We start from the raw sequence: 15574 nt of genomic DNA, 5'->3' as shown, positions 1-15574 counted from the left end.
ATCTATGTGTCTGGGTCAAGTCACAATGCTAGATTATCAGTCTTTTTTTTTTAATCTTAAGTCTTAAGTCCTTGGTCTCTATAAAATCAATTTACACAATACAAAGCTGCTTTTCTGCTAGCTGCTCCTTCTCTGATCTTTTCCTTTCTGGGCAAAGTCAATCCTGCTCTTGAGTAATGAATGGGGTAGCTTTATTAGCTCATAGCCACCTTTACTTTAGTTCATATCTGAATCATAGCATGATTTAAATGTGAAGGAAAATTTCTGTAGCTGAAGTTAATGAACTAGGAACTTTGGAACCATTCACATCTAAGACATTAAGTCATGAGGTTGCTAGGTGGAGTGAAATGGCAAGAATTTCAGAGAAACTTCAGACTTCCAGAATAAAGGCAGGTCTAGAGTCACAGAAAAAGGAAGGTATGGTCAGAAAAAGTAACTACAACCTGGGTCAAGTAAAAAAAAAATTATCAAGAATGGAAGCTATTCCCTCACCTATATAGCAATCCTTTTCCTCCTGACCTAAAACTGGCTTTCCCCAAAAATTTTGTCCTTGACCATTTTCTCTATATACTCTCATCTATCTCAACTATTTCTTATGTTTCTATAATCACCTCTTATGCTATATCTGAGGCTCTCAAATGAGTTTTAGGGTTAATAAGTCAATCAGAGAGCTGTTGTTCCAGAGACAAAACTATGCTGTCTCAGAAACATCTTATCATCATAGACTGGACTATACCAATTATAAATCACAACAATCAAGAAGGGCAGATGAAAAGAAAATGTAAACATAATACTCTACATGCCTTCTTATGGATCAATGAACAACACAAAATGAATTTGTCTCTACCCCTTAATGACCATAATTGCAGTGCAACATAGCCTTTTCTGATTCTATCCTTAACTCAAATGCAGACTGAACTATTTTGCTACAAACACTGTCCAGATAACAGTAAATGATACTAATAGTATCTCCCTTTGCTAATCCTTTCCCTCCTCCCCTGGTTCAGCCTATTTGGATGCATTTAATGAAAAAAAAGAGAGAAGGCATTAAACATCTTTAACTAAATACAACTAACGAGGTCAGATTCTTTCCAGTTAATCCAATAGTACTTCTTTCGCTACTTGTTAGTAATCCAAAATTTCCCATATTCATCTCTTGGATGCATCTACTGGGAGTGGATAATTCCTGCTATCATCATTGGAATGCTAGAAATAAATGAGTTAGAGATAGAGCCAGGGACTGAACTTGTTGATTTCATTAATACGGAGTGTTCTCAGGTCATAATTTCCCTCTGTCAATGAAGATTGCCACCTTCTCTCAAACTTAAAGTCTTAGAAAATTACCTAGGTCATGTAATAAGTACATGACAGAGGTTCAGATAATGAGTTCAGATATTCCTGGCTTCTAGGTTTCTTTTCCTTCTGTACCAGTCTGTCTATTAACTATACAAAACATGAAAGAATGGATGAATATTCCAGATTCCTAACTCATACATCATCAGTTCATTCTCCGAGTGATAGTAAATGGACTGAATATCAAATCTAGTTCAAATACCTGAGAAGACCCCCCCAAAACCAGATGAGTATGAGCTAGCCAGAATTGGCCTCCAGTTTCTCACAGTGGAATCTTTATTCTTCACTGGTTCCTCTGTCATTTTCTTTCCTGGATATAACTCAAAATTATCTTGGGGGAGCAATAGTACCAATATTTAATAGTAGATTGATACAATCAAACTTCTCTCTCCTACAGTGACACTACAACCTGCCTCTTAAAGAACCACAGATGGAATCATTCCCATTTCCTTACTACCATCATACATATCCTGGGGACACATAAGAACTCTATCCAGATTTTATCTTTATCATGTTTAAAATTCTTCAATGGTGCAAGACTTTTTCATTTCATACACCTGAATCACCTGAAGAAAAAACATTTTTTTAAATTACAACCCTTACCTGGCAAGACATCCCAATATCTTTGGTCTCCTTTAGGTGAATTAAATATTTGTAGTCTGTTAACGTTGCATCAGGATGCTTAGTTTCTTTCAAGTCCTGCTGCCAAGTCTCCTAGACAACACTGATAGTAGGCAGTTACCAGATTGTCATGATATAATTCCTTTCTGCCAATATTAACTGTCAGGAATAATAAACAGCTTGGGGACATTCAGCCTCATGGCTTGGACACTTCCCCACCCCTTTTGGACAAGTTTTGCTGAGTTAGGACTGCTTAACCAATTTACCCTAAAAGTCTGTCACTACAAAGAATGAACAATCTGAGTTTGAATTATCTCCAAAGTCATGGCCATGACCTTTCTTCAGTATCAAGAAGGGCCCTAATATCCATTTATAGGATACCACCTTTCTCTACAATTCCATGAAGATTTCTCTCAGTTTTCTGTATTCTAGAATGAACTGTTTGAAACTTCAGTCTAAACTCCTTCAGGCAGAAGCCAGTCTTATAAGGCTGATTCATACATTCAGTCCATTCATAATCTGGAATCATAGGTTCCAGAAAGTTTACCTGTCTTTGGTAGAAGATGATGAACAGTATATTGTCTATTGTATATTGTGTAATAGTATATATAGTATATTGAGATGAATAGTATAAACTATATCAAAGCTATCAGGTGAGTACTTTCTTTTTTTTTTTTTGCAAGGCAGTGGGGTTAAGCGTCTTGCCCAAGGCCACACAGCTAGGTAATTATTAAGTGTCTGAGGTCAGATTCGAACTCCGGTACTCCTGACTCCAGGGCTAGTGCTCTATTCACCTAGCTGCCCAGGTGAGTACTTTCTTAAAGGTTTATAACTAACTTCTATTCATGCTGAGAAAAATCAAAATGTCACTTAGGTTAGGGCATATTATTTAAAAATTAGAGGTATATCAGTCAGACTAAAGACTACAAGCAAGAATTCAAAATGTCCAAATTTATCTGTCTTCCATTCATGTCTCAGCCTAATTCTAAAGAAGTTTTATGTCTTTGACAGTTTCAGAAGAACTCTATGGTATCTAAACTATAGCCAATATATCTGACATCAACAGATTTGGCAATGATTAAAAATGATAGGCATAGCAAGGGGATTCATCTACACCTAAGAAATCTCCTGGGCATTCCATAGTACACCCTTCTCAAGACCTAAAGGTTTATGTGGGAATTAATTTCTCTCAACAATCAACCAAATCTTCTAAAAGTTTCCACAACTGGAACAAGTCCAATTTCTAGTGAAAGACTGCACCTCTCTTTCCCTTTCTAAATTTCCTCATTCTATGATGCCCATAATTGTGGTCCAACACAGTCCATCCATGATCAGTTTTTTCTCCTTCTTTCTCCAGACCCAATCCTGCCCAAGTTAACTATGGTCAGTTCCTCCACTACCCTAAGCCATGGTGCTGATTTGTGTGAAGATGTCTTCATAGACCTCTATCTCAAGTTCCAGTTTTCCTCCTAAATTAGACTTCTGAATTTCTTCTGCATCTATAATTGATTAGTGACTATATATTTTTTCTGACACCTCAAAACTCAATCTTTGCCCACAAAACCAGTTTCTACTTATTTCCTTTTCAATTGATGACAGTACCATTCTCTAACTTAATCATATTTGAAAACTTTAAGTTGCCAAGTTCTGTGAAATATATCTTATTTATCCCTTTCTCTCCATTCCTATTGCCACTACCCAAATTCAAACCCTCAATTTTATTTTGGTGTATTGAAATAATCTCCTAACTTGTCTTTATATTTCCATTTTCCCTAAATCCATACCATCAAGAGATGAATCCCCCAAAATCCAACTGACCACATCATGTATCTAATTAAAAGCCTTCAATAGCTCTCTGTTCTATACCAAATAAAATCCAAGTGTCTTAGATAGGCATTGAAAGCCCTTAAAGTTTTCTTCTATATTTGCAGTCTTATCTCACAAAACCCCTTTTTCATGTGCCCTTGTCATGTGTCCAAATACATATTAAATAACAGCTAGGTCAGGTAAAAAAATTTAAAAATTTTTAAAATAATTATATTTTTTAAAAAATTATATAAATATAATGTGTCAGAATGATATGAAATGTTTCCAAAGCCGAACATTTATTTCTGCAGATGCCTATGCTAGTCAAAAAGAAATGGAGAAACATCATGAAACAAAGAATTTGGGAAAATAATGTGATAAGTCAAAAGGAAATAGAAAAAAGTAAATATTAAGATTGCACAAAGAAATAGTATAGACAGGTTGAAGGAAATATTCTGTGCTTTGACAAAAATTAACTAACTGAAAAAAACATTAGCAGAATTAATCATTGAGAGAAGAAAATATAAACGGAGCTAACTTTTTTGGTGTGGAGTAATAAGGTTAAGTGACTTGCCCAAGGTCACACAGCTAATAATTAAGTATCAAGTGTCTGAAGTCCAAACTGAACTCAGGTCCTCTTGACTTCAGTGCCAGTTCTCTATTCACTGCACCAACTAGCTACCCTCCACAAAAGAAATTTGAGACATCAGAGGGAGAGTTATTGTTCTCAGCAATATGTCAATAATTTCATTACTAAGCAGAAATGGTTGGCTATGTGAAAAAATGCAAAATACTAAAACTGACACAAAAAATAAAGGATGCAATTAGACCAACTGAGGAAGGAAGAGTATGCAGATAAAGAAATCTATCTTTCTTCCACAATGAATTCACTGGATAATACTTAAAAACATTTACATACAACCTAAAGCATGACCTATATCAATGCTACAACAACATAACTGGCTGTCTAAAAAGAAAGAAGAGCCATTCTGGGGGTTAGGATCATAGACTGGGAGTTAGAAGGTATCTCAGAGACTATCTCTTAGATTGTCACTATGTGAGCTCCTTGAGAATATGAACTCTTTCTTTTCTATATTTATCCTCAGATAAAGGAATTTAACACACAGTACTTCTACAGATTGTCTAAAAATACTTAGATATTCATACTACAATATTTATTTATTCATTCCTCTAGTCCAAATCCCTCATTTTACAGGTTATTTATGAGTAAACTGGAAGAAAGGCTGAACAAAATAATAGTATATGAATACAATGAGAACTCTTATTCTGTAAGAAATTAAGAAATCAGTGATTTCAAAGAGACATAGCAAGACTTATGTGAATTGATACAGAGAAATGAGCAGAGCAAGACTAACAATTTATCCTGTAATAGCAATTAGATAAATAATTTTGAAGATATAATAACCATCCATGACTATAGTAGATCAATAATGAAATATACTGATGGATTCAAGGTATAGAATGAGAGATAACATACACATAACTTACATATACATACATATGTGTATATGTGTGTTTATCAATATATCTATAGATATAACTAGATATACATGGTCATTGTGAGAAATTTTTTTACTTTATTATGAATATTTGTTACAATGAATTTGATTTTTTTCTTGGTGGAGAAAGGAAGAAAAAAATAGATTTATTAATTTAAAATTTTTTTAATTAAAATAATTAAAAATAAGCTTGAGCCTGTTGGTCTTGTTTCCATGAAACTATTACCAGATCCCTTTCTTATCCTACATTTTCCCCTGCTCTGTCAGTTTTCTCAGAATTTGTCTACCCTTCCAGAAGCCATCTCTGGATTTGTACTTCTGAGTAGCAGCCTTCATTAACTGACTGTCACCTCTGATTTAACCTCTTTCCGACTGCTTCCATAGATTCTGCCTCTGTATTTGCCCCATGGTAAGCTGCCTTGGTGTACTCTTCCTTCAGTCAAAAACCTTTCCAGGTCTCACAGCCCTAGTCTTGTAGGACAGTATATTTTCCAACTTGTGTAGTGAAGCAAACAAGGTTTGAATCTCAAGATATGATAAAGATAACACCAAAAAATATAGAACAATTTCACCAATGGATAAGGATATGAAAATTCTAGAATAGAATATAGGGGCAACTAGGTAGTGCAATGGATAGAGCACTGGCCCTGGAGTCAAATGCAACCTCAGACCCTTAATTACCTAGCTGTGTGACCTCGGGTGAGTCACTCAACCCCCTTGCCTTGTAAAAAAATAAAGTAGAATATAGCATGCTTATATAAATAATAAATTAATAACCATAATGCAGTTGCAAAATTGATACAAAAAAATAGAACCAAGGGGTGGCTAGGTGGCATAGTGGATAAAGCACCAGCCCTGGAGTCAGGAGTACCTGGGTTCAAATCCAGTCTCAGACACTTAATAATTACCTAGCTGTGTGGCCTTGGGCAAGCCACTTAACCCCGTTTGCCTTGCAAAAACCTAAAAAAAAAAAATAGAACCAATAATTTATTATGTTAAGAAAAGAGTAGAAAAATTATCTTAATAGATACAAAAAAAATTCCATAAAAATGAAAATAAATCACTGATTAAAATTCTAAAAAGAAACAGATATGGGAGGTTTCTAAATGTAATTTTTTTAAAAAGCAAGAGTTTACAATGAATAAAAGTATATTCTTTTGAGAAATAGAAACAAAACATGGGGATGTTTCACTCCTACTTACTATAGTACTTAGAATGCTGGCATTCACTATCAGTGATTTTTTTTTTTTAATCATAAACATAATGAAATGGAAACACTATTTTTGACAGATACTCTATTAAAGCTGATCACAACCCTTTTATACCTTCTGATCCTATATAATTTATGCCTATTATTTCCCCACAAATACTCCATAAGTAATTTCCCTAACACTCAAGGAGTCTTTTTTCTTAGGGTTTTTGTTTTTCAAGGCAAACGGGGTTAAGTGGCTTGCCCAAGACACAGCTAGGTAATTATTAAGTGTCTGAGGCTGGATTTGAACTCAAGTACTCCTGACTCCAGGGCCGGTGCTTTATCCACTATGCCACCTAGCCACCCCTCTTAAGGAATCTTTATTTCATTCTTTCAGCAGCTCAGGTATATCAATCAGGTAACCAATCAAACAATCAGTAAGCATTTATTAAGGGATATAAAGATAAATGCAAAGTAGTACCTGCCCTCAAGGAGCTTAAATTCCAGTTGGAGAGATATGCCCATTTATATATATATATTGTCTCTGGGAGAGGTCTTCATAAAGTGAAAAAATTCTTCTGGGCTACTGCTGCAGAAGAAAGATTAAGATTTGTATTTTGGTCCCCGTCTTTAAAATATGAGGTTTGTCTTTGCTGGGTGGGTCACTAAACTATGGTCCCAGGATTTGTTCCTTTCTTGAACTGAATGCCTGCTTCACCATCAAGAAGGATCACACTCCTTAAAAGGTGCTTTTATCAGGGGGCAGCTAGGTGGCACAATGGATAGAGCACTGGCCCTGGAGTCAGGAGTACCTGAGTTCAAATTCAGCCTCAGACACTTAATAATTACCTAGCTATGTGGCCTTGGGCAAGCCACTTAACCCCATTGCCTTGCAAAAAAAAAAAAAAAACTAAAAAAAAAGGTGCTTTTATCCTTGGGTGACTTTGTACATCTGTGTCTGTCCTCAATGAGTCTCTCTGCTTGTGGTTGAATGTTTCTTATTGGTCCAGCAATTCTGATAACTTGACTGATGGAGATGAGGAGAGCAGCAAAAAGAATTCCTCTCCTTGTCAAGATCAGTTTCCTCCCAGAAGTCTACTTCTTTCGCCACTTCTGGCTTCAAGCTCAAAATGTTTCAGCTCAAAACTAACTCCCAAATCATGATCCCTGAAATTCCTTTAGCACCTCCACCCCACCCCAAAGTATGGTTAGTCAATCATGTTATTCCTTTCTTGTTTAAATAAGAAAGTTTCACTGGGCATAGACAGCATTTTACATACACACAAATACAATTCATGTGTGATTACATTGTTGTAGACTTACCTAAAAATTCCTTACCACCAACTTTACTCTTTCTGATTACTTTAATCTGAGAGATTTTTGGAATTTTTGTTTTTGTTTTTGATGAAGGTGGAGAGAAGAGATAGTCTTTTCATGTGGCTCATAGGAAGATAACCTTAAACCTGGATCATAGGAACATCACAGATATAAATCTACTATAAGAGTTTTTAACTTTTTTTAATATTTTGACAGCTGTGTTTCAATATAATTAGTTGACTTTCTTTGTAATCTATGTATTATATTTTGTGCATTTAAAAACATTATTCTGAGAAGGGGTCAATGTGCTTCACCAGACTACCAAAGGGATCCAGGACACAAAATGGGTTGAGAAATTCTGATCTAGTTCAACTCTCTCATTTTGTTAGTGTGGAACACCAAGGTCCAAGTAAGTTTGGTATATACCCAAGGTCACACAGAAAGCATCACAGGCAGGATTCAAACCTAAATCCTCTGACTGTGGAACCAGTGCCCTTTTCATTATATTATACTGCATGTGGCTAAAGAGAAGGGAGTAAAAATGAGAAATATTGATGAGGTAGAAACAAAAAGATTTGGAAACTGATTATACACATGGGACAAACAAGAGTGAGTTAATGGATTTACCTCCATTAACAAGCAGAGGAGGGGGAGGAAACCCATTACTGAGGAAAAAAAATTTATCCAAAGTATAAAACCTGGAAAAATTAAAACAAATATGAATATTCTTTTGGACTGAAAATCCATCACAAAGATGACAATGTTTGCTTTCCTCTTCCAAATGTAAGTCTGCACTTTCTCTGCAATATTGACTGTGAAAGAGCTGCCTAGACTTTTGAGAGGGTTTGTGATTTCCCTAGGGATTCTAAGATGTAGAGGTGAAGAGGAAGAACATTACAAACATGGAGGATAGCCAGGTGCAGAAGTCAAAGATGAGTGAAAGAATATATAGGGAGAAACAGGCCAAAATGGCTAGACTTTAGAGAGCATATAGGGAAGTAATGTGTAAGAAACTAGTAAACATAGGAAGGGTCAAGTTGTGAAGAATTTTCAATGCTAAACAAAAGCATTTCTCTTTGATCCTTGAAATAATGGGAATCTTTATTAAGTAGAGGGAGTGATATAGTTAGATTTTTTTTTTTTAGTTTTTGCAAGGCAAATGGGGTTAAGTGGCTTGCCCAAGGCCACACAGCTAGGTAATTATTAAGTGTCTAAGATCGGATTTGAACTCAGGTCCTCCTGACTCCAAGGCCAGTACTCTATCCACTTCGCCACCTAGCTGCTCCATGATGAAGTAAGATTTGAGGAAAATCACTTTGGAAGATGTTGATCATTGTGTGTACTCACAATTGCATTGGGAATGTTCACAAAAACTGATCATATTATTGATCTTGGGAGAATAGAGAAAATTAAATATTTTATGAAATATGACACATAACTAGAAGTTAACTGTGATAATATAATGAATACATGAAGATTAGTATGGGAATTATAAGAACATTTTATCAAATAGTCTGTGGTTTAAGCAAGAATTACAGAAATAATTTAGTATAAGGATTGTGACAGACTATGTTTCAAGGTCTTGGTTCAAAGGAAGCCAAAATCTTATAAACTCTCAAAATTTAATAAAGACAAATTGTGATGTATGAATATAATGGAGTGCTATTGTGCTTTAAGAAATGATTAGCAACTTCTGGCCAAGATGGTAGAGAGAAGACAGGCAAAGTTCTAAAGTCTCCTCATCTTTCCCCATCTATCATATGAAACAAACCTCTTAACATAAATCCAACCCACAAAACCCAGAAAGAAAAGCCAGGAGAAAGAACATCTACCTCAGGATTTGTCTCCCTCAGCAGTATTGGACGAATTCAGGTTGGTGAGTCTGGGTGCAGAGGGTGGATCAGCCCCAGATCAGCCAGATTAACGGCTGAATTGGAGCCAGGGAGTCTGAGGGCCTGAGAGCCAGACCTGCTGGATCAGCAGTGGGGCTAGACGGCACGGGCTTGAGTCAACTAGGGAGCAGAGGCGCACTGACCCTCAGGAGCTTGCCAACAGGGCTGGGGGAGAGTTCCAGTGCAGGAGAGCTGCAGACACCATCCCTGGGCTCCTCTGGTCTAAGGAACTCTGAGTCCATTGTGGCTGGAGCCTCTTCCCAGAACAAACAATAGCAACTACTTCTGCCTCAGGCACAGGTGTGTGATCAGAAGAACCAGCCCAGCTGACAATAGGGAGAGGAATGACCTCACCCCCAGTAAAGCCCACCATTAATGGAAGGCTAAAGGATTCATTAGCTCCAACCCCTCCCTTCAAGCTAAGGGAGAAGGCCTCAATCAAGGTCACAGACACTCCAGAGAAAGCAACCAGCATCTCCTACTGGCCAGGCAGAGAAATTGCACTCAGTGAGTAAAGCCTCTATTGATCCCAAGCCCCTGTGAACCAGCCCCTCCCCAACTCAAGGTCTTAGCAAAATGAAGAAGGGTCAGGGGAAAGGAGGAACCATAGAAAAATTCTTGGAAGGGAAAGACCCTAACTCAGAGAGACCTAGAACCTCTGAGGAGAATATGACCTGGTCTTCAGCACAGAAAGATTTCCTTGAAGAAATAAGGAAGGCGTTTAAAAATCAACTGGAAAATCTGGGAGAGACAATACCTTGCAACAAGAACACAAATCCTTAAAAAATACAATTGGACAAATACAAAATGAGAATAATTCTCTCAGATCATCAATTGGACAAATACAAAATGAAAATAATTCTCTCAGATCCTCAACTGGGTAAATGCAAAAAGAAAATAATTCTCTCAAAACCTCAATTGCTCAAATGGAAAGCTCTTTCAAAAGTAGAATGGTCCAATTGGAAAAGGAGTTGCAAAAGGTTAATGAAGAAAACTCCTCTCTAAAAAAAAAAAGAATGGAGTCTGCAGAAACTAATGACTCCATGAGACAGCAAGAGCCAGTTAAACAAAACCAAAAAAATAGAAAAAAATAGAAGAAAATGTAAAATACCTCATCAGTAAAACCACTGACCTTGAGAATAGGTCGAGGAGGGGCAACCTGAAAATTATTGGACTTCCTGAAAATGTTGAAGAGAAAAAAAGCCTGAACTTAATATTACAGGATCTAGTGATGGAAAACTGCCCTGATATCATGGAACCAAAGGGCAAAGTCGTTATTGAAAGAATACATCAATCCCCTCCAGAAAAAAGATCCTAAAATGAAAACACCAATGAATGTTGTGGCCAAATTCCAGAACTATCAGATAAAAGAGAAAATTCTGCAGGCAGCCAGAAAGAAACAATTTAAATATCAAGGAGCCACAGCAAGGATTACAAAGGACCTGGCTGCATCAACATTAAGGGATCTAAGGGCCTGGAATGAGATATTTCGAAGAGCAAGGGAGCTTGGAATGCAGCCAAGAATCCAGTATCCCACAAAGCTGAGCCTTCTCTTCCAGGGAAAAAGATGGACATTTAACGAAATGGAAGAATTCCAAAAATTCCTGATGAAAAGACCAGAGCTAAATAGAAAATTTGGACATCAAACAGGAAGTTCAAGAGACACATGAAAAGGTAAAAAAAAGGGGGGGGGCGGTAAAAGATAACAAACTGCTATTAAATTGAAACTGGCTATATTCCAGCATGGGGAAAAAGATTCTCATAAATCTTGAGAATTGTAACTCTAACAGAATACCTAGCCAGAAGTGACCTATTCATGACCTATCCATGAGCCTGCTATCCAATGGGATGTAACTGGCTTTAACCTCACTTGGGAGAAAGACTCTAAGAACTCTCAAGAATTTTAACTCTATTAGACAGAATGTACTTAGCTAGAAGTGAAGGATACTCAGAATTTTCTATAACTCAGAATGATCTAAAAAATACTACCTCCTTAAAAGGGGGGGCCAGGAAGGAGATGGGAGGAGGGAGGGGATTGAATGGGGTAAATCTCATTACACTAAGAGGTACAAAATACCTATGGTAATAGAGGGGAAGAAGGGAGGAGATGAGAAACACCTGAATCTTTTTTTCATCAGACTTGGCTTAAAGTCAATTTACACATACTTAGTTAACTTAAAAAACATCTAACCTTTCAAGTATTAAAAGGGGAAAAGGGGGGGGGACAGAGAAAGGGAAGAGGAGTGGAGGAAATAAGGGGAAATAACAAAAGGAAGGGAAGGGAAAAGGGAAAAAGGGAAAGGGGAAAGAAAGGGGAGGGTGTGATATAGGAGGGCAAACACACCGAAGGGGGTGGTATTCAGAAACAAAATACTGGGGAATATGGATAAGGGGGGAAGGGGGAAAATACAACAGTGGGAAGAAAGCATGAAGGGCAATAAAGAATTAGTAATCATAACCTTGAATATGAATAGGATGAACTCTCCCTTAAAACATAAGCAAATAGCAGAGTGGATTAAAAACCAGAATCCTACAATATGCTGCTTACAAGAAACTCATTTGAAGGAGAGAGATATGTATAAAGTAAAGGTAAAAGGTTGGAGCAAAATATATTTTGCTTCAGCTGAAGTAAAAAAAGCAGGCGTAGCAATCCTTATCTCAGACAAAGCAGCAGCAAAAATAGATAGCATTAAAAGAGATAAGGAAGGAAACTTTATCCTCCTAAAAGGTACCATAGACAATAAAGCTATTTCAATATTGAATATATGCACCCAAAGGGATAGCATCCAAATTCTTAGGGCAGAAGCTGAAAGAACTACAGGAATACATAGACAGCAAAACTGTTAAGAAGGTAAATAAATTGTTAGAAAAACTAGATATGGTAGACTTATGGAGGAAATTGAATGGGGATAGAAAGGAATATACCTTTTTCTCGGCAGTACATGGAACTTATACAAAAACTGACCATGTACTAGGACATAAAAACCTAATGATCAACTGCAGAAAGGCAGAAATAGTGAATATATCTTTCTCAGATCACAATGCAATAAAAGTCATATGCAATATTGGGCCAAGGAGATATAGACCCAGAACCAATTGGAAAATGAATAACCTCATTTTAAAGAATGAGTGGACCAAAAAACAAATTATAGAAAGAATTAACCATTTTATCCTAGATAATGATAATAATGAAACAATATACCAAAACCTATGGAATTCACTCAAAGTGGCTCTACGGGGATATATTATAGCTTTAAATGCTTACATGAATAAATTGGAGAAAGAGGAAATCAATGTACTAAACATACAACTAAAAAAATTAGAAAAAGAACAAATTAAAAATCCCCAATTAAATACCAAATTAGAAATTCTAAAAATTAAAGGAGAAATTAATAAAATCCAAAGCAAAAAAACTATTGAACTAATAAATAAAGCCAAAAGTTGGTATTATGAAAAAACCAATAAAATTGATAAACCCTTGGTCAATTTGATTAAAAAAAAGAAAGAAGAAAATCAAATTGCTACTATCATAAATGAAAAAGATGAACTCACCACCAATGAGGAGGAAATTAAAGTAATAATTCAAAATTATTTTGCCCAATTCTATGCCAATATATTTGATAATCTAAGTGAAATGGATGAATATTTACAAAAATATAAGTTGCCCAGGTTAAATGAAGAGGAGATTAAATACCTAAACAACCCTATCTCAGAAAAAGAAATTCAACAAGCCATCATTGAACTCCCCAAAGAAAAAATCTTCAGGGTCTAATGGATTCACAAGTGAATTCTACCAAATATTTAAGGAACAATTGGTTCCAATTCTATATAAACTCTTTGGAAAAGTAGGGAAAGATGGAACTCTGCCCAACTCTTTCTATGAAATCAATATGGTGCTGTTCCCTAAACCAGGAAGATTTAAAACAGAGAAAGAAAATTATAGACCTATCTCCCTGATGAATATAGACGCAAAAATCTTAAATAAAATCTTAGCAAAATGATTACAGCAAGTTATCACTAGGATAATACATTATGATCAAGTAGGATTTATCCCATGAATGTAGGGTTGGTTCAATATTAGGAAAACTGTTAGTATACTCAATTATATCAATAACAAACATATCAGAAATATATATGATCATATCAATAGATGCTGAAAGAGCTTTTGGCAAAATACAGCATCCATTCTTACTAAAAACACTAGAGAGTGTAGGAATAAATGGACTGTTCCTTAGAATAATTAGCAGTATCTATCTGATACCATCAACAAGCATTATATGCAATGGGGAGAGGATAGAGGCATTCCCAGTAAGATCAAGGGTGAAACAAGGGTGCCCATTCTCACCACTTCTGTTAAATATCGTATTAGAAAGGTTAGCTTCAGCAATTAGAAAAGAAAAAGAAATTGAAGGAATTAGAATTGGGAAGGAAGAGACAAAACTCTCACTCTTTGCAGATGACATGATGATCTACCTAGAGAATCCCAAGAAATCATCCAAAAAAACTACTGGAAACAATTAGCAATTTTAGCAAAGTTGCAGGTTATAAAATGAACCCTCTTAAATCATCTAGCAAGATACAACAGGAAGAGCTAGAAAGAGAAATCCCAAAGTAACCTCAGACAATATAAAATACCTAGGAGTCTATTTGCCAAGACAGACTCTGAATTCAAATCCTTTCTCCAATGTTTACTGCTTATATAAGTAGACAAGTCACTTAACCTTCCCTGGCCTCAGTTTTCTTACCTTTAAAATAAAGAGTTTGGATTATATTGCCACTGAGCCTCTCTCTACCTCTTTATCTATTATCCTGATTTGTGGAGAGTAACATTAGCTAGTAAGCTTACATATACTTGCTAAGTGACTTTTTAGAAGCCCAGGAATCATGGGCCAAACATAAAGGTCAAGCAATTGAATAAGCAAATAAGAGCATTCTAAGGAAAATGGTCCAGTTTAGAAAAATAGAAATACTGCTCAAGTGAGAACAAGAAAGCCCATGAATGATCTCTAGAACAAAGTAGAAATTAGGCAAAAATATTTAAGAGAACTTGTCTTATTTAAACTTCAGATCTTCCCTAGGGATCCTCCTTGTAAAATCTTCTGCACCCAGTACATACTTAAGATTTGTTGAAGTAAATTAAATAAAGAGCATGAGAACTGACACTATCTTTACATGTATTTCATCGAATACAAAAATTATAGGAGGTAATTAGCAAAATTATTATTCCCTTTTACAGACAAGAAAACTGAATCTGAGCACTTTAGTGTCTCAAGATTACAAGGTTAAAGAGTGATAGAGATATATCTGAACTAGTCTTTGGATTCCTCATTTAATGTTCTTTCTATCACATCAAACTATTTTTCTTTTTTTTTCAATTTTTTTCCTGTATTTTAATGGAGATGATGGAACATTAAGTGAGTTGGTTCCTTCACTTCAGCTCCTTCACAGCCAAACCAGGAGGCAGGGACTGTTTAAGTTTCTCTGCCTTCTCTTTGTCTGTGATGACAAATGTGTACAGGTACCTGATGCATCAGACCTTAAACTTCACATTGTCCTTGTTTTTCTTGATCTTGACAGATTTAGCATCTTTTCGTCTGGCTGTGAGCAGGAAGCCTTTTATTTCCTCAATTTTGGGGGGCATGGTGATGGCGGCGGCAGGTGGCCCAAGAGATAGAGCCTCGGGAGGGATTCTCACAAGGAGCCAAGAAAGCTGGAAAAGCATCAAACTACTTTTCACAAATGTGTTATACAAGTTCTTTGCTAAGTACTTTTTATAAATATTAGCTCATTTGATCCTGGCAAGTGCTATTACCCCCAAATAAAAGTTAAATTGCTTAGCCAGAGACAGGAAGTAAGAGATCATATTTGAACTT

The 15574-nt window shown here is 36.1% G+C and overlaps 1 protein-coding gene and 1 pseudogene across 1 annotated transcript in view; both read right to left on the bottom strand.

Annotated features, from left to right (window-relative positions):
• Nucleotides 1–15574, bottom strand: part of FAM186A (family with sequence similarity 186 member A) — a 142500-nt gene that overhangs the window by 47720 nt on the left and 79206 nt on the right. The window lies entirely within an intron of this gene.
• On the bottom strand, nucleotides 15065–15342 carry LOC141514823 (large ribosomal subunit protein eL38 pseudogene; annotated as a pseudogene).

Source organism: Macrotis lagotis, chromosome 2, assembly GCF_037893015.1.
Source record: "Macrotis lagotis isolate mMagLag1 chromosome 2, bilby.v1.9.chrom.fasta, whole genome shotgun sequence".
In the NCBI taxonomy this organism is placed as follows: Eukaryota; Metazoa; Chordata; class Mammalia; order Peramelemorphia; family Peramelidae; genus Macrotis; species Macrotis lagotis.
Note: the sequence above shows the minus strand (reverse complement) of the source record. Positions and strands in the feature narration are given on the sequence as shown.